Below are 23,177 nucleotides of genomic sequence, written 5' to 3'. Positions count from 1 at the left end.
TTACTATTAATTCACTATTAATCTACAAACCTAAAGAATTTGCTAGTAATTTCCTATTAAATCATGTGTAATCTCAAACCCAAATTATATTTGCTACTAATTTACTATTAAATCATGTGTAATTTAAAACCCCAAAATATTTACTACTAATTTACTATGAAATCATACGTAATCTCAAACGCAACAAATATTTGCTAATCATTTACTATTAATTCACTATTAATCTCAAACCTAAAGAATTTGCTAGTAATTTCCTATGAAATCATGTGTAATCTCAAACCCAAATTATATTTGCTACTAATTTACTATTAAATCATGTGTAATTTAAAACCCCAAAATATTTACTACTAATTTACTATGAAATCATACGTAATCTCAAACGCAAAAAATATTTGCTAATCATTTACTATTAATTCACTATTAATCTACAAACCTAAAGAATTTGCTAGTAATTTCCTATGAAATCATGTGTAATCTCAAACCCAAATTATATTTGCTACTAATTTACTATTAAATCATGTGTAATTTAAAACCCCAAAATATTTACTACTAATTTACTATGAAATCATACGTAATCTCAAACGCAAAAAATATTTGCTAATCATTTACTATTAATTCACTATTAATCTACAAACCTAAAGAATTTGCTAGTAATTTCCTATGAAATCATGTGTAATCTCAAACCCAAATTATATTTGCTACTAATTTACTATTAAATCATGTGTAATTTAAAACCCCAAAATATTTACTACTAATTTACTATGAAATCATACGTAATCTCAAACGCAAAAAATATTTGCTAATCATTTACTATTAATTCACTATTAATCTCAAACCTAAAGAATTTGCTAGTAATTTCCTATGAAATCATGTGTAATCTCAAACCCAAATTATATTTGCTACTAATTTACTATTAAATCATGTGTAATTTAAAACCCAAAAATATTTACTACTAATTTACTATGAAATCATACGTAATCTCAAACGTAAAAAATATTTGCTAATCATTTACTATTAATTCACTATTAATCTCCAACCTAAAGAATTTGCTAGTAATTTCCTATGAAATCATGTGTAATCTCAAACCAAATTATATTTGCTACTAATTTACTATTAAATCATGTGTAATTTAAAACCCCAAAATATTTACTACTAATTTACTATGAAATCATACGTAATCTCAAACGCAAAAAATATTTGCTAATCATTTACTATTAATTCACTATTAATCTACAAACCTAAAGAATTTGCTAGTAATTTCCTATTAAATCATGTGTAATCTCAAACCCAAATTATATTTGCTACTAATTTACTATTAAATCATGTGTAATTTAAAACCCCAAAATATTTACTACTAATTTACTATGAAATCATACGTAATCTCAAACGCAAAAAATATTTGCTAATCATTTACTATTAATTCACTATTAATCTCAAACCTAAAGAATTTGCTAGTAATTTCCTATTAAATCATGTGTAATCTCAAACCCAAATTATATTTGCTACTAATTTACTATTAAATCATGTGTAATTTAAAACCCCAAAATATTTACTACTAATTTACTATGAAATCATACGTAATCTCAAACGCAAAAAATATTTGCTAATCATTTACTATTAATTCACTATTAATCTAAAACCTAAAGAATTTGCTGGTAATTTCTAATACAATCATGTGTAATCTCAAACCCAAATTATATTTGCTACTAATTTACTATTAAATCATGTGTAATTTAAAACCCAAAAATATTTACTACTAATTTACTATGAAATCATACGTAATCTCAAACGTAAAAAATATTTGCTAATCATTTACTATTAATTCACTATTAATCTCCAACCTAAAGAATTTGCTAGTAATTTCCTATGAAATCATGTGTAATCTCAAACCAAATTATATTTGCTACTAATTTACTATTAAATCATGTGTAATTTAAAACCCCAAAATATTTACTACTAATTTACTATGAAATCATACGTAATCTCAAACGCAAAAAATATTTGCTAATCATTTACTATTAATTCACTATTAATCTACAAACCTAAAGAATTTGCTAGTAATTTCCTATTAAATCATGTGTAATCTCAAACCCAAATTATATTTGCTACTAATTTACTATTAAATCATGTGTAATTTAAAACCCCAAAATATTTACTACTAATTTACTATGAAATCATACGTAATCTCAAACGCAAAAAATATTTGCTAATCATTTACTATTAATTCACTATTAATCTCAAACCTAAAGAATTTGCTAGTAATTTCCTATTAAATCATGTGTAATCTCAAACCCAAATTATATTTGCTACTAATTTACTATTAAATCATGTGTAATTTAAAACCCCAAAATATTTACTACTAATTTACTATGAAATCATACGTAATCTCAAACGCAAAAAATATTTGCTAATCATTTACTATTAATTCACTATTAATCTAAAACCTAAAGAATTTGCTGGTAATTTCTAATACAATCATGTGTAATCTCAAACCCAAATTATATTTGCTACTAATTTACTATTAAATCATGTGTAATTTAAAACCCCAAAATATAAACTACTAATTTACTATGAAATCATACGTAATCTCAAACGCAAAAAATATTTGCTTATCATTTACTATTAATTCACTATTAATCTCAAACCTAAAGAATTTGCTAGTAATTTCCTATGAAATCATGTGTAATCTCAAACCCAAATTATATTTGCTACTAATTTACTATTAAATCATGTGTAATTTAAAACCCCAAAATATTTACTACTAATTTACTATGAAATCATACGTAATCTCAAACGCAAAAAATATTTGCTAATCATTTACTATTAATTCACTATTAATCTACAAACCTAAAGAATTTGCTAGTAATTTCCTATGAAATCATGTGTAATCTCAAACCCAAATTATATTTGCTACTAATTTACTATTAAATCATGTGTAATTTAAAACCCCAAAATATTTACTACTAATTTACTATGAAATCATACGTAATCTCAAACGCAAAAAATATTTGCTAATCATTTACTATTAATTCCATATTAATCTACAAACCTAAAGAATTTGCTAGTAATTTCCTATTAAATCATGTGTAATCTCAAACCCAAATTATATTTGCTACTAATTTACTATTAAATCATGTGTAATTTAAAACCCCAAAATATTTACTACTAATTTACTATGAAATCATACGTAATCTCAAACGCAAAAAATATTTGCTAATCATTTACTATTAATTCACTATTAATCTCAAACCTGAAGAATTTGCTAGTAATTTCCAATGAAATCATGTGTAATCTCAAACCCAAATTATATTTGCTACTAATTTACTATTAAATCATGTGTAATTTAAAACCCAAAAATATTTACTACTAATTTACTATGAAATCATACGTAATCTCAAACGTAAAAAATATTTGCTAATCATTTACTATTAATTCACTATTAATCTCCAACCTAAAGAATTTGCTAGTAATTTCCTATGAAATCATGTGTAATCTCAAACGAAATTATATTTGCTACTAATTTACTATTAAATCATGTGTAATTTAAAACCCCAAAATATTTACTACTAATTTACTATGAAATCATACGTAATCTCAAACGCAAAAAATATTTGCTAATCATTTACTATTAATTCACTATTAATCTACAAACCTAAAGAATTTGCTAGTAATTTCCTATTAAATCATGTGTAATCTCAAACCCAAATTATATTTGCTACTAATTTACTATTAAATCATGTGTAATTTAAAACCCCAAAATATTTACTACTAATTTACTATGAAATCATACGTAATCTCAAACGCAAAAAATATTTGCTAATCATTTACTATTAATTCACTATTAATCTCAAACCTAAAGAATTTGCTAGTAATTTCCTATGAAATCATGTGTAATCTCAAACCCAAATTATATTTGCTACTAATTTACTATTAAATCATGTGTAATTTAAAACCCCAAAATATTTACTACTAATTTACTATGAAATCATACGTAATCTCAAACGCAAAAAATATTTGCTAATCATTTACTATTAATTCACTATTAATCTAAAACCTAAAGAATTTGCTGGTAATTTCTAATACAATCATGTGTAATCTCAAACCCAAATTATATTTGCTACTAATTTACTATTAAATCATGTGTAATTTAAAACCCCAAAATATTTACTACTAATTTACTATGAAATCATACGTAATCTCAAACGCAAAAAATATTTGCTTATCATTTACTATTAATTCACTATTAATTGACAAACCTAAAGAATTTGCTAGTAATTTCCTATGAAATCATGTGTAATCTCAAACCCAAATGATATTTGCTACTAATTTACTATTAAATCATGTGTAATTTAAAACCCCAAAATATTTACTACTAATTTACTATGAAATCATACGTAATCTCAAACGCAAAAAATATTTGCTAATCATTTACTATTAATCTCAAACCTAAAGAATTTGCTAGTATTTTCGTATTAAATCATGTGTAATCTAAACCCCAAATTATATTTGCTTCTAATTTACTATTAAATCATGTGTAATTTAAAACACCAAAATATTTACTACTAATTTACTATGAAATCATACGTAATCTCAAACGCAAAAAATATTTGCTAATCATTTACTATTAATTCACTATTAATCTCAAACCTAAAGAATTTGTTAGTATTTTCGTATTAAATCATGTGTAATCTAAACCCCAAATTATATTTGCTTCTAATTTACTATTAAATCATGTGTAATTTAAAACACCAAAATATTTACTACTAATTTACTATGAAATCATACGTAATCTCAAACGCAAAAAATATTTGCTAATCATTTACTATTAATTAACTATTAATCTCAAACATAAAGAATTTGTTAGTATTTTCGTATTAAATCATGTGTAATCTAAAACCCAAATTATATTTGCTTCTAATTTACTATTAAATCATGTGTAATTTAAAACCCCAAAATATTTACTACTAATTTACTATGAAATCATACGTAATCTCAAACGCAAAAAATATTTGCTAATCATTTACTATTAATCTCAAACCTAAAGAATTTGCTAGTATTTTCGTATTAAATCATGTGTAATCTAAACCCCAAATTATATTTGCTTCTAATTAACTATTGAATCATGTGTAATTTAAAACCCCAAAATATTTACTACTAATTTACTATGAAATCATACGTAATCTCAAACGCAAAAAATATTTGCTAATCATTTACTATTAATCTCAAACCTAAAGAATTTGCTAGTATTTTCGTATTAAATCATGTGTAATCTAAACCCCAAATTATATTTGCTTCTAATTTACTATTAAATCATGTGTAATTTAAAACCCCAAAATATTTACTACTAATTTACTATGAAATCATACGTAATCTCAAACGCAAAAAATATTTGCTAATCATTTACTATTAATCTCAAACCTAAAGAATTTGCTAGTATTTTCGTATTAAATCATGTGTAATCTAAACCCCAAATTATATTTGCTTCTAATTTACTATTAAATCATGTGTAATTTAAAACACCAAAATATTTACTACTAATTTACTATGAAATCATACGTAATCTCAAACGCAAAAAATATTTGCTAATCATTTACTATTAATCTCAAACCTAAAGAATTTGCTAGTATTTTCGTATTAAATCATGTGTAATCTAAACCCCAAATTATATTTGCTTCTAATTTACTATTAAATCATGTGTAATTTAAAACACCAAAATATTTACTACTAATTTACTATGAAATCATACGTAATCTCAAACGCAAAAAATATTTGCTAATCATTTACTATTAATTCACTATTAATCTCAAACCTAAAGAATTTGTTAGTATTTTCGTATTAAATCATGTGTAATCTAAACCCCAAATTATATTTGCTTCTAATTTACTATTAAATCATGTGTAATTTAAAACACCAAAATATTTACTACTAATTTACTATGAAATCATACGTAATCTCAAACGCAAAAAATATTTGCTAATCATTTACTATTAATTAACTATTAATCTCAAACATAAAGAATTTGTTAGTATTTTCGTATTAAATCATGTGTAATCTAAAACCCAAATTATATTTGCTTCTAATTTACTATTAAATCATGTGTAATTTAAAACCCCAAAATATTTACTACTAATTTACTATGAAATCATACGTAATCTCAAACGCAAAAAATATTTGCTAATCATTTACTATTAATCTCAAACCTAAAGAATTTGCTAGTATTTTCGTATTAAATCATGTGTAATCTAAACCCCAAATTATATTTGCTTCTAATTTACTATTAAATCATGTGTAATTTAAAACCCCAAAATATTTACTACTAATTTACTATGAAATCATACGTAATCTCAAACGCAAAAAATATTTGCTAATCATTTACTATTAATTCACTATTAATCTCAAACCTAAAGAATTTGCTAGTATTTTCGTATTAAATCATGTGTAATCTAAAACCCAAATTATATTTGCTTCTAATTTACTATTAAATCATGTGTAATTTAAAACCCCAAAATATTTACTACTAATTTACTATGAAATCATACGTAATCTCAAACGCAAAAAATATTTGCTAATCATTTACTATTAATCTCAAACCTAAAGAATTTGCTAGTATTTTCGTATTAAATCATGTGTAATCTAAACCCCAAATTATATTTGCTTCTAATTTACTATTAAATCATGTGTAATTTAAAACACCAAAATATTTACTACTAATTTACTATGAAATCATACGTAATCTCAAACGCAAAAAATATTTGCTAATCATTTACTATTAATTCACTATTAATCTCAAACCTAAAGAATTTGTTAGTATTTTCGTATTAAATCATGTGTAATCTAAACCCCAAATTATATTTGCTTCTAATTTACTATTAAATCATGTGTAATTTAAAACACCAAAATATTTACTACTAATTTACTATGAAATCATACGTAATCTCAAACGCAAAAAATATTTGCTAATCATTTACTATTAATTAACTATTAATCTCAAACCTAAAGAATTTGTTAGTATTTTCGTATTAAATCATGTGTAATCTAAACCCCAAATTATATTTGCTTCTAATTTACTATTAAATCATGTGTAATTTAAAACCCCAAAATATTTACTACTAATTTACTATGAAATCATACGTAATCTCAAACGCAAAAAATATTTGCTAATCATTTACTATTAATCTCAAACCTAAAGAATTTGCTAGTATTTTCGTATTAAATCATGTGTAATCTAAACCCCAAATTATATTTGCTTCTAATTTACTATTAAATCATGTGTAATTTAAAACCCCAAAATATTTACTACTAATTTACTATGAAATCATACGTAATCTCAAACGCAAAAAATATTTGCTAATCATTTACTATTAATTCACTATTAATCTCAAACCTAAAGAATTTGCTAGTATTTTCGTATTAAATCATTTGTAATCTAAAACCCAAATTATATTTGCTTCTAATTTACTATTAAATCATGTGTAATTTAAAACCCCAAAATATTTACTACTAATTTACTATGAAATCATACGTAATCTCAAACGCAAAAAATATTTGCTAATCATTTACTATTAATTCACTATTAATCTCAAACCTAAAGAATTTGCTAGTATTTTCGTATTAAATCATGTGTAATCTAAACCCCAAATTATATTTGCTTCTAATTTACTATTAAATCATGTGTAATTTAAAACCCCAAAATATTTACTACTAATTTACTATGAAATCATACGTAATCTCAAACGCAAAAAATATTTGCTAATCATTTACTATTAATTCACTATTAATCTCAAACCTAAAGAATTTGCTAGTATTTTCGTATTAAATCATGTGTAATCTAAAACCCAAATTATATTTGCTTCTAATTTACTATTAAATGATGTGTAATTTAAAACCCCAAAATATTTACTACTTATTTACTATGAAATCATACGTAATCTCAAACGCAAAAAATATTTGCTAATCATTTACTATTAATCTCAAACCTAAAGAATTTGCTAGTATTTTCGTATTAAATCATGTGTAATCTAAACCCCAAATTATATTTGCTTCTAATTTACTATTAAATCATGTGTAATTTAAAACCCCAAAATATTTACTACTAATTTACTATGAAATCATACGTAATCTCAAACGCAAAAAATATTTGCTAATCATTTACTATTAATTCACTATTAATCTCAAACCTAAAGAATTTGCTAGTATTTTCGTATTAAATCATGTGTAATCTAAAACCCAAATTATATTTGCTTCTAATTTACTATTAAATCATGTGTAATTTAAAACCCCAAAATATTTACTACTAATTTACTATGAAATCATACGTAATCTCAAACGCAAAAAATATTTGCTAATCATTTACTATTAATCTCAAACCTAAAGAATTTGCTAGTATTTTCGTATTAAATCATGTGTAATCTAAACCCCAAATTATATTTGCTTCTAATTTACTATTAAATCATGTGTAATTTAAAACACCAAAATATTTACTACTAATTTACTATGAAATCATACGTAATCTCAAACGCAAAAAATATTTGCTAATCATTTACTATTAATCTCAAACCTAAAGAATTTGCTAGTATTTTCGTATTAAATCATGTGTAATCTAAACCCCAAATTATATTTGCTTCTAATTTACTATTAAATCATGTGTAATTTAAAACACCAAAATATTTACTACTAATTTACTATGAAATCATACGTAATCTCAAACGCAAAAAATATTTGCTAATCATTTACTATTAATCTCAAACCTAAAGAATTTGCTAGTATTTTCGTATTAAATCATGTGTAATCTAAACCCCAAATTATATTTGCTTCTAATTTACTATTAAATCATGTGTAATTTAAAACACCAAAATATTTACTACTAATTTACTATGAAATCATACGTAATCTCAAACGCAAAAAATATTTGCTAATCATTTACTATTAATTCACTATTAATCTCAAACCTAAAGAATTTGTTAGTATTTTCGTATTAAATCATGTGTAATCTAAACCCCAAATTATATTTGCTTCTAATTTACTATTAAATCATGTGTAATTTAAAACACCAAAATATTTACTACTAATTTACTATGAAATCATACGTAATCTCAAACGCAAAAAATATTTGCTAATCATTTACTATTAATTAACTATTAATCTCAAACCTAAAGAATTTGTTAGTATTTTCGTATTAAATCATGTGTAATCTAAACCCCAAATTATATTTGCTTCTAATTTACTATTAAATCATGTGTAATTTAAAACCCCAAAATATTTACTACTAATTTACTATGAAATCATACGTAATCTCAAACGCAAAAAATATTTGCTAATCATTTACTATTAATCTCAAACCTAAAGAATTTGCTAGTATTTTCGTATTAAATCATGTGTAATCTAAACCCCAAATTATATTTGCTTCTAATTTACTATTAAATCATGTGTAATTTAAAACCCCAAAATATTTACTACTAATTTACTATGAAATCATACGTAATCTCAAACGCAAAAAATATTTGCTAATCATTTACTATTAATTCACTATTAATCTCAAACCTAAAGAATTTGCTAGTATTTTCGTATTAAATCATTTGTAATCTAAAACCCAAATTATATTTGCTTCTAATTTACTATTAAATCATGTGTAATTTAAAACCCCAAAATATTTACTACTAATTTACTATGAAATCATACGTAATCTCAAACGCAAAAAATATTTGCTAATCATTTACTATTAATTCACTATTAATCTCAAACCTAAAGAATTTGCTAGTATTTTCGTATTAAATCATGTGTAATCTAAACCCCAAATTATATTTGCTTCTAATTTACTATTAAATCATGTGTAATTTAAAACCCCAAAATATTTACTACTAATTTACTATGAAATCATACGTAATCTCAAACGCAAAAAATATTTGCTAATCATTTACTATTAATTCACTATTAATCTCAAACCTAAAGAATTTGCTAGTATTTTCGTATTAAATCATGTGTAATCTAAAACCCAAATTATATTTGCTTCTAATTTACTATTAAATCATGTGTAATTTAAAACCCCAAAATATTTACTACTAATTTACTATGAAATCATACGTAATCTCAAACGCAAAAAATATTTGCTAATCATTTACTATTAATCTCAAACCTAAAGAATTTGCTAGTATTTTCGTATTAAATCATGTGTAATCTAAACCCCAAATTATATTTGCTTCTAATTTACTATTAAATCATGTGTAATTTAAAACCCCAAAATATTTACTACTAATTTACTATGAAATCATACGTAATCTCAAACGCAAAAAATATTTGCTAATCATTTACTATTAATTCACTATTAATCTCAAACCTAAAGAATTTGCTAGTATTTTCGTATTAAATCATGTGTAATCTAAAACCCAAATTATATTTGCTTCTAATTTACTATTAAATCATGTGTAATTTAAAACCCCAAAATATTTACTACTAATTTACTATGAAATCATACGTAATCTCAAACGCAAAAAATATTTGCTAATCATTTACTATTAATCTCAAACCTAAAGAATTTGCTAGTATTTTCGTATTAAATCATGTGTAATCTAAACCCCAAATTATATTTGCTTCTAATTTACTATTAAATCATGTGTAATTTAAAACACCAAAATATTTACTACTAATTTACTATGAAATCATACGTAATCTCAAACGCAAAAAATATTTGCTAATCATTTACTATTAATCTCAAACCTAAAGAATTTGCTAGTATTTTCGTATTAAATCATGTGTAATCTAAACCCCAAATTATATTTGCTTCTAATTTACTATTAAATCATGTGTAATTTAAAACACCAAAATATTTACTACTAATTTACTATGAAATCATACGTAATCTCAAACGCAAAAAATATTTGCTAATCATTTACTATTAATCTCAAACCTAAAGAATTTGCTAGTATTTTCGTATTAAATCATGTGTAATCTAAAACCCAAATTATATTTGCTTCTAATTTACTATTAAATCATGTGTAATTTAAAACCCCAAAATATTTACTACTAATTTACTATGAAATCATACGTAATCTCAAACGCAAAAAATATTTGCTAATCATTTACTATTAATTCACTATTAATCTCAAACCTAAAGAATTTGCTAGTATTTTCGTATTAAATCATGTGTAATCTAAAACCCAAATTATATTTGCTTCTAATTTACTATTAAATCATGTGTAATTTAAAACCCCAAAATATTTACTACTAATTTACTATGAAATCATACGTAATCTCAAACGCAAAAAATATTTGCTAATCATTTACTATTAATCTCAAACCTAAAGAATTTGCTAGTATTTTCGTATTAAATCATGTGTAATCTAAACCCCAAATTATATTTGCTTCTAATTTACTATTAAATCATGTGTAATTTAAAACCCCAAAATATTTACTACTAATTTACTATGAAATCATACGTAATCTCAAACGCAAAAAATATTTGCTAATCATTTACTATTAATCTCAAACCTAAAGAATTTGCTAGTATTTTCGTATTTAATCATTTGTAATCTAAACCCCAAATTATATTTGCTTCTAATTTACTATTAAATCATGTGTAATTTAAAACACCAAAATATTTACTACTAATTTACTATGAAATCATACGTAATCTCAAACGCAAAAAATATTTGCTAATCATTTACTATTAATTCACTATTAATCTCAAACCTAAAGAATTTGCTAGTATTTTCGTATTAAATCATGTGTAATCTAAAACCCAAATTATATTTGCTTCTAATTTACTATTAAATCATGTGTAATTTAAAACCCCAAAATATTTACTACTAATTTACTATGAAATCATACGTAATCTCAAACGCAAAAAATATTTGCTAATCATTTACTATTAATCTCAAACCTAAAGAATTTGCTAGTATTTTCGTATTAAATCATGTGTAATCTAAAACCCAAATTATATTTGCTTCTAATTTACTATTAAATCATGTGTAATTTAAAACCCCCAAATATTTACTACTAATTTACTATGAAATCATACGTAATCTCAAACGCAAAAAATATTTGCTAATCATTTACTATTAATCTCAAACCTAAAGAATTTGCTAGTATTTTCGTATTAAATCATGTGTAATCTAAACCCCAAATTATATTTGCTTCTAATTTACTATTAAATCATGTGTAATTTAAAACCCCAAAATATTTACTACTAATTTACTATGAAATCATACGTAATCTCAAACGCAAAAAATATTTGCTAATCATTTACTATTAATCTCAAACCTAAAGAATTTGCTAGTATTTTCGTATTAAATCATGTGTAATCTAAACCCCAAATTATATTTGCTTCTAATTTACTATTAAATCATGTGTAATTTAAAACACCAAAATATTTACTACTAATTTACTATGAAATCATACGTAATCTCAAACGCAAAAAATATTTGCTAATCATTTACTACTAATCTCAAACCTAAAGAATTTGCTAGTATTTTCGTATTAAATCATGTGTAATCTAAACCCCAAATTATATTTGCTTCTAATTTACTATTAAATCATGTGTAATTTAAAACACCAAAATATTTACTACTAATTTACTATGAAATCATACGTAATCTCAAACGCAAAAAATATTTGCTAATCATTTACTATTAATTCACTATTAATCTCAAACCTAAAGAATTTGTTAGTATTTTCGTATTAAATCATGTGTAATCTAAACCCCAAATTATATTTGCTTCTAATTTACTATTAAATCATGTGTAATTTAAAACACCAAAATATTTACTACTAATTTACTATGAAATCATACGTAATCTCAAACGCAAAAAATATTTGCTAATCATTTACTATTAATTAACTATTAATCTCAAACCTAAAGAATTTGTTAGTATTTTCGTATTAAATCATGTGTAATCTCAAACCCAAATTATATTTGCTACTAATTTACTATTAAATCATGTGTAATTTAAAACACCAAAATATTTACTACTAATTTACTATGAAATCATACGTAATCTCAAACGCAAAAAATATTTGCTAATCATTTACTATTAATCTCAAACCTAAAGAATTTGCTAGTATTTTCGTATTAAATCATGTGTAATCTAAACCCCAAATTATATTTGCTTCTAATTTACTATTAAATCATGTGTAATTTAAAACCCCAAAATATTTACTACTAATTTACTATGAAATCATACGTAATCTCAAACGCAAAAAATATTTGCTAATCATTTACTATTAATCTCAAACCTAAAGAATTTGCTAGTATTTTCGTATTAAATCATGTGTAATCTAAAACCCAAATTATATTTGCTTCTAATTTACTATTAAATCATGTGTAATTTAAAACCCCAAAATATTTACTACTAATTTACTATGAAATCATACGTAATCTCAAACGCAAAAAATATTTGCTAATCATTTACTATTAATCTCAAACCTAAAGAATTTGCTAGTAATTTCGTATTAAATCATGTGTAATCTAAACCCCAAATTATATTTGCTTCTAATTTACTATTAAATCATGTGTAATTTAAAACACCAAAATATTTACTACTAATTTACTATGAAATCATACGTAATCTCAAACGCAAAAAATATTTGCTAATCATTTACTATTAATTCACTATTAATCTCAAACCTAAAGAATTTGTTAGTATTTTCGTATTAAATCATGTGTAATCTAAACCCCAAATTATATTTGCTTCTAATTTACTATTAAATCATGTGTAATTTAAAACACCAAAATATTTACTACTAATTTACTATGAAATCATACGTAATCTCAAACGCAAAAAATATTTGCTAATCATTTACTATTAATTAACTATTAATCTCAAACCTAAAGAATTTGTTAGTATTTTCGTATTAAATCATGTGTAATCTAAACCCCAAATTATATTTGCTTCTAATTTACTATTAAATCATGTGTAATTTAAAACCCCAAAATATTTACTACTAATTTACTATGAAATCATACGTAATCTCAAACGCAAAAAATATTTGCTAATCATTTGCTATTAATCTAAAACCTAAAGAATTTGCTAGTATTTTCGTATTAAATCATGTGTAATCTAAACCCCAAATTATATTTGCTTCTAATTTACTATTAAATCATGTGTAATTTAAAACACCAAAATATTTACTACTAATTTACTATGAAATCATACGTAATCTCAAACGCAAAAAATATTTGCTAATCATTTGCTATTAATCTAAAACCTAAAGAATTTGTTAGTATTTTCGTATTAAATCATGTGTAATCTAAACCCCAAATTATATTTGCTTCTAATTTACTATTAAATCATGTGTAATTTAAAACACCAAAATATTTACTACTAATTTACTATGAAATCATACGTAATCTCAAACGCAAAAAATATTTGCTAATCATTTACTATTAATTCACTATTAATCTCAAACCTAAAGAATTTGCTAGTATTTTCGTATTAAATCATGTGTAATCTAAAACCCAAATTATATTTGCTTCTAATTTACTATTAAATCATGTGTAATTTAAAACCCCAAAATATTTACTACTAATTTACTATGAAATCATACGTAATCTCAAACGCAAAAAATATTTGCTAATCATTTACTATTAATCTCAAACCTAAAGAATTTGCTAGTATTTTCGTATTAAATCATGTGTAATCTAAACCCCAAATTATATTTGCTTCTAATTTACTATTAAATCATGTGTAATTTAAAACCCCAAAATATTTACTACTAATTTACTATGAAATCATACGTAATCTCAAACGCAAAAAATATTTGCTAATCATTTACTATTAATCTCAAACCTAAAGAATTTGCTAGTATTTTCGTATTAAATCATGTGTAATCTAAACCCCAAATTATATTTGCTTCTAATTTACTATTAAATCATGTGTAATTTAAAACACCAAAATATTTACTACTAATTTACTATGAAATCATACGTAATCTCAAACGCAAAAAATATTTGCTAATCATTTACTATTAATCTCAAACCTAAAGAATTTGCTAGTATTTTCGTATTAAATCATGTGTAATCTAAACCCCAAATTATATTTGCTTCTAATTTACTATTAAATCATGTGTAATTTAAAACCCCAAAATATTTACTACTAATTTACTATGAAATCATACGTAATCTCAAACGCAAAAAATATTTGCTAATCATTTACTATTAATTCACTATTAATCTCAAACCTAAAGAATTTGCTAGTATTTTCGTATTAAATCATGTGTAATCTAAAACCCAAATTATATTTGCTTCTAATTTACTATTAAATCATGTGTAATTTAAAACCCCAAAATATTTACTACTAATTTACTATGAAATCATACGTAATCTCAAACGCAAAAAATATTTGCTAATCATTTACTATTAATCTCAAACCTAAAGAATTTGCTAGTATTTTCGTATTAAATCATGTGTAATCTAAACCCCAAATTATATTTGCTTCTAATTTACTATTAAATCATGTGTAATTTAAAACCCCAAAATATTTACTACTAATTTACTATGAAATCATACGTAATCTCAAACGCAAAAAATATTTGCTAATCATTTACTATTAATTCACTATTAATCTCAAACCTAAAGAATTTGCTAGTATTTTCGTATTAAATCATGTGTAATCTAAACCCCAAATTATATTTGCTTCTAATTTACTATTAAATCATGTGTAATTTAAAACACCAAAATATTTACTACTAATTTACTATGAAATCATACGTAATCTCAAACGCAAAAAATATTTGCTAATCATTTACTATTAATTAACTATTAATCTCAAACCTAAAGAATTTGTTAGTATTTTCGTATTAAATCATGTGTAATCTAAAACCCAAATTATATTTGCTTCTAATTTACTATTAAATCATGTGTAATTTAAAACCCCAAAATATTTACTACTAATTTACTATGAAATCATACGTAATCTCAAACGCAAAAAATATTTGCTAATCATTTACTATTAATCTCAAACCTAAAGAATTTGCTAGTATTTTCGTATTAAATCATGTGTAATCTAAACCCCAAATTATATTTGCTTCTAATTTACTATTAAATCATGTGTAATTTAAAACACCAAAATATTTACTACTAATTTACTATGAAATCATACGTAATCTCAAACGCAAAAAATATTTGCTAATCATTTACTATTAATTCACTATTAATCTCAAACCTAAAGAATTTGTTAGTATTTTCGTATTAAATCATGTGTAATCTAAACCCCAAATTATATTTGCTTCTAATTTACTATTAAATCATGTGTAATTTAAAACACCAAAATATTTACTACTAATTTACTATGAAATCATACGTAATCTCAAACGCAAAAAATATTTGCTAATCATTTACTATTAATTAACTATTAATCTCAAACCTAAAGAATTTGTTAGTATTTTCGTATTAAATCATGTGTAATCTAAAACCCAAATTATATTTGCTTCTAATTTACTATTAAATCATGTGTAATTTAAAACCCCAAAATATTTACTACTAATTTACTATGAAATCATACGTAATCTCAAACGCAAAAAATATTTGCTAATCATTTACTATTAATCTCAAACCTAAAGAATTTGCTAGTATTTTCGTATTAAATCATGTGTAATCTAAACCCCAAATTATATTTGCTTCTAATTTACTATTAAATCATGTGTAATTTAAAACACCAAAATATTTACTACTAATTTACTATGAAATCATACGTAATCTCAAACGCAAAAAATATTTGCTAATCATTTACTATTAATCTCAAACCTAAAGAATTTGCTAGTATTTTCGTATTAAATCATGTGTAATCTAAACCCCAAATTATATTTGCTTCTAATTTACTATTAAATCATGTGTAATTTAAAACCCCAAAATATTTACTACTAATTTACTATGAAATCATACGTAATCTCAAACGCAAAAAATATTTGCTAATCATTTACTATTAATCTCAAACCTAAAGAATTTGCTAGTATTTTCGTATTAAATCATGTGTAATCTAAAACCCAAATTATATTTGCTTCTAATTTACTATTAAATCATGTGTAATTTAAAACCCAAAAATATTTACTACTAATTTACTATGAAATCATACGTAATCTCAAACGCAAAAAATATTTGCTAATCATTTACTATTAATCTCAAACCTAAAGAATTTGCTAGTATTTTCGTATTAAATCATGTGTAATCTAAACCCCAAATTATATTTGCTTCTAATTTACTATTAAATCATGTGTAATTTAAAACCCCAAAATATTTACTACTAATTTACTATGAAATCATACGTAATCTCAAACGCAAAAAATATTTGCTAATCATTTACTATTAATTCACTATTAATCTCAAACCTAAAGAATTTGCTAGTATTTTCGTATTAAATTATGTGTAATCTAAAACCCAAATTATATTTGCTTCTAATTTACTATTAAATCATGTGTAATTTAAAACCCCAAAATATTTACTACTAATTTACTATGAAATCATACGTAATCTCAAACGCAAAAAATATTTGCTAATCATTTACTATTAATCTCAAACCTAAAGAATTTGCTAGTATTTTCGTATTAAATCATGTGTAATCTCAAACCCAAATTATATTTGCTTCTAATTTACTATTAAATCATGTGTAATTTAAAACACCAAAATATTTACTACTAATTTACTATGAAATCATACGTAATCTCAAACGCAAAAAATATTTGCTAATCATTTACTATTAATCTCAAACCTAAAGAATTTGCTAGTATTTTCGTATTAAATCATGTGTAATCTAAACCCCAAATTATATTTGCTTCTAATTTACTATTAAATCATGTGTAATTTAAAACACCAAAATATTTACTACTAATTTACTATGAAATCATACGTAATCTCAAACGCAAAAAATATTTGCTAATCATTTACTATTAATTAACTATTAATCTCAAACCTAAAGAATTTGTTAGTATTTTCGTATTAAATCATGTGTAATCTAAAACCCAAATTATATTTGCTTCTAATTTACTATTAAATCATGTGTAATTTAAAACCCCAAAATATTTACTACTAATTTACTATGAAATCATACGTAATCTCAAACGCAAAAAATATTTGCTAATCATTTACTATTAATCTCAAACCTAAAGAATTTGCTAGTATTTTCGTATTAAATCATGTGTAATCTAAACCCCAAATTATATTTGCTTCTAATTTACTATTAAATCATGTGTAATTTAAAACACCAAAATATTTACTACTAATTTACTATGAAATCATACGTAATCTCAAACGCAAAAAATATTTGCTAATCATTTACTATTAATCTCAAACCTAAAGAATTTGCTAGTATTTTCGTATTAAATCATGTGTAATCTAAACCCCAAATTATATTTGCTTCTAATTTACTATTAAATCATGTGTAATTTAAAACACCAAAATATTTACTACTAATTTACTATGAAATCATACGTAATCTCAAACGCAAAAAATATTTGCTAATCATTTACTATTAATTCACTATTAATCTCAAACCTAAAGAATTTGTTAGTATTTTCGTATTAAATCATGTGTAATCTAAACCCCAAATTATATTTGCTTCTAATTTACTATTAAATCATGTGTAATTTAAAACACCAAAATATTTACTACTAATTTACTATGAAATCATACGTAATCTCAAACGCAAAAAATATTTGCTAATCATTTACTATTAATTAACTATTAATCTCAAACCTAAAGAATTTGTTAGTATTTTCGTATTAAATCATGTGTAATCTAAAACCCAAATTATATTTGCTTCTAATTTACTATTAAATCATGTGTAATTTAAAACACCAAAATATTTACTACTAATTTACTATGAAATCATACGTAATCTCAAACGCAAAAAATATTTGCTAATCATTTACTATTAATCTCAAACCTAAAGAATTTGCTAGTATTTTCGTATTAAATCATGTGTAATCTAAACCCCAAATTATATTTGCTTCTAATTTACTATTAAATCATGTGTAATTTAAAACACCAAAATATTTACTACTAATTTACTATGAAATCATACGTAATCTCAAACGCAAAAAATATTTGCTAATCATTTACTATTAATCTCAAACCTAAAGAATTTGCTAGTATTTTCGTATTAAATCATGTGTAATCTAAACCCCAAATTATATTTGCTTCTAATTTACTATTAAATCATGTGTAATTTAAAACCCCAAAATATTTACTACTAATTTACTATGAAATCATACGTAATCTCAAACGCAAAAAATATTTGCTAATCATTTACTATTAATCTCAAACCTAAAGAATTTGCTAGTATTTTCGTATTAAATCATGTGTAATCTAAAACCCAAATTATATTTGCTTCTAATTTACTATTAAATCATGTGTAATTTAAAACCCCAAAATATTTACTACTAATTTACTATGAAATCATACGTAATCTCAAACGCAAAAAATATTTGCTAATCATTTACTATTAATTCACTTTTAATCTCAAACCTAAAGAATTTGCTAGTATTTTCGTATTAAATCATGTGTAATCTAAACCCCAAATTATATTTGCTTCTAATTTACTATTAAATCATGTGTAATTTAAAACCCCAAAATATTTACTACTAATTTACTATGAAATCATACGTAATCTCAAACGCAAAAAATATTTGCTAATACTTTACTATTAATCTCAAACCTAAAGAATTTGCTAGTATTTTCGTATTAAATCATGTGTAATCTAAACCCCAAATTATATTTGCTTCTAATTTACTATTAAATCATGTGTAATTTAAAACCCCAAAATATTTACTACTAATTTACTATGAAATCATACGTAATCTCAAACGCAAAAAATATTTGCTAATCATTTACTATTAATCTCAAACCTAAAGAATTTGCTAGTATTTTCGTATTAAATCATTTGTAATCTAAACCCCAAATTATATTTGCTTCTAATTTACTATTAAATCATGTGTAATTTAAAACACCAAAATATTTACTACTAATTTACTATGAAATCATACGTAATCTCAAACGCAAACAATATTTGCTAATCATTTACTATTAATCTCAAACCTAAAGAATTTGCTAGTATTTTCGTATTAAATCATGTGTAATCTAAACCCCAAATTATATTTGCTTCTAATTTACTATTAAATCATGTGTAATTTAAAACCCCAAAATATTTACTACTAATTTACTATGAAATCATACGTAATCTCAAACGCAAAAAATATTTGCTAATCATTTACTATTAATCTCAAACCTAAAGAATTTGCTAGTATTTTCGTATTAAATCATGTGTAATCTAAAACCCAAATTATATTTGCTTCTAATTTACTATTAAATCATGTGTAATTTAAAACCCCAAAATATTTACTACTAATTTACTATGAAATCATACGTAATCTCAAACGCAAAAAATATTTGCTAATCATTTACTATTAATTCACTTTTAATCTCAAACCTAAAGAATTTGCTAGTATTTTCGTATTAAATCATGTGTAATCTAAACCCCAAATTATATTTGCTTCTAATTTACTATTAAATCATGTGTAATTTAAAACCCCAAAATATTTACTACTAATTTACTATGAAATCATACGTAATCTCAAACGCAAAAAATATTTGCTAATACTTTACTATTAATCTCAAACCTAAAGAATTTGCTAGTATTTTCGTATTAAATCATGTGTAATCTAAACCCCAAATTATATTTGCTTCTAATTTACTATTAAATCATGTGTAATTTAAAACCCCAAAATATTTACTACTAATTTACTATGAAATCATACGTAATCTCAAACGCAAAAAATATTTGCTAATCATTTACTATTATCTCAAACCTAAAGAATTTGCTAGTATTTTCGTATTAAATCATGTGTAATCTAAACCCCAAATTATATTTGCTTCTAATTTACTATTAAATCATGTGTAATTTAAAACACCAAAATATTTACTACTAATTTACTATGAAATCATACGTAATCTCAAACGCAAAAAATATTTGCTAATCATTTACTATTAATCTCAAACCTAAAGAATTTGCTAGTATTTTCGTATTAAATCATGTGTAATCTAAACCCCAAATTATATTTGCTTCTAATTTACTATTAAATCATGTGTAATTTAAAACCCCAAAATATTTACTACTAATTTACTATGAAATCATACGTAATCTCAAACGCAAAAAATATTTGCTAATCATTTACTATTAATTCACTATTAATCTCAAACCTAAAGAATTTGCTAGTATTTTCGTATTAAATCATGTGTAATCTAAAACCCAAATTATATTTGCTTCTAATTTACTATTAAATCATGTGTAATTTAAAACCCCAAAATATTTACTACTAATTTACTATGAAATCATACGTAATCTCAAACGCAAAAAATATTTGCTAATCATTTACTATTAATCTCAAACCTAAAGAATTTGCTAGTATTTTCGTATTAAATCATGTGTAATCTAAACCCCAAATTATATTTGCTTCTAATTTACTATTAAATCATGTGTAATTTAAAACACCAAAATATTTACTACTAATTTACTATGAAATCATACGTAATCTCAAACGCAAAAAATATTTGCTAATCATTTACTATTAATTAACTATTAATCTCAAACCTAAAGAATTTGTTAGTATTTTCGTATTAAATCATGTGTAATCTAAAACCCAAATTATATTTGCTTCTAATTTACTATTAAATCATGTGTAATTTAAAACCCCAAAATATTTACTACTAATTTACTATGAAATCATACGTAATCTCAAACGCAAAAAATATTTGCTAATCATTTACTATTAATCTCAAACCTAAAGAATTTGCTAGTATTTTCGTATTAAATCATGTGTAATCTAAACCCCAAATTATATTTGCTTCTAATTTACTATTAAATCATGTGTAATTTAAAACACCAAAATATTTACTACTAATTTACTATGAAATCATACGTAATCTCAAACGCAAAAAATATTTGCTAATCATTTACTATTAATCTCAAACCTAAAGAATTTGCTAGTATTTTCGTATTAAATCATGTGTAATCTAAACCCCAAATTATATTTGCTTCTAATTTACTATTAAATCATGTGTAATTTAAAACACCAAAATATTTACTACTAATTTACTATGAAATCATACGTAATCTCAAACGCAAAAAATATTTGCTAATCATTTACTATTAATTAACTATTAATCTCAAACCTAAAGAATTTGTTAGTATTTTCGTATTAAATCATGTGTAATCTAAAACCCAAATTATATTTGCTTCTAATTTACTATTAAATCATGTGTAATTTAAAACCCCAAAATATTTACTACTAATTTACTATGAAATCATACGTAATCTCAAACGCAAAAAATATTTGCTAATCATTTACTATTAATCTCAAACCTAAAGAATTTGCTAGTATTTTCGTATTAAATCATGTGTAATCTAAACCCCAAATTATATTTGCTTCTAATTTACTATTAAATCATGTGTAATTTAAAACACCAAAATATTTACTACTAATTTACTATGAAATCATACGTAATCTCAAACGCAAAAAATATTTGCTAATCATTTACTATTAATCTCAAACCTAAAGAATTTGCTAGTATTTTCGTATTAAATCATGTGTAATCTAAACCCCAAATTATATTTGCTTCTAATTTACTATTAAATCATGTGTAATTTAAAACACCAAAATATTTACTACTAATTTACTATGAAATCATACGTAATCTCAAACGCAAAAAATATTTGCTAATCATTTACTATTAATTAACTATTAATCTCAAACCTAAAGAATTTGTTAGTATTTTCGTATTAAATCATGTGTAATCTAAAACCCAAATTATATTTGCTTCTAATTTACTATTAAATCATGTGTAATTTAAAACCCCAAAATATTTACTACTAATTTACTATGAAATCATACGTAATCTCAAACGCAAAAAATATTTGCTAATCATTTACTATTAATCTCAAACCTAAAGAATTTGCTAGTATTTTCGTATTAAATCATGTGTAATCTAAACCCCAAATTATATTTGCTTCTAATTTACTATTAAATCATGTGTAATTTAAAACACCAAAATATTTACTACTAATTTACTATGAAATCATACGTAATCTCAAACGCAAAAAATATTTGCTAATCATTTACTATTAATCTCAAACCTAAAGAATTTGCTAGTATTTTCGTATTAAATCATGTGTAATCTAAACCCCAAATTATATTTG

This window comes from Euprymna scolopes, chromosome 46, assembly GCF_053919585.1.
Source record: "Euprymna scolopes isolate OS-2025 chromosome 46, ASM5391958v1, whole genome shotgun sequence".
Taxonomy (NCBI): domain Eukaryota; kingdom Metazoa; phylum Mollusca; class Cephalopoda; order Sepiida; family Sepiolidae; genus Euprymna; species Euprymna scolopes.
This window is presented reverse-complemented; position numbering follows the sequence as displayed.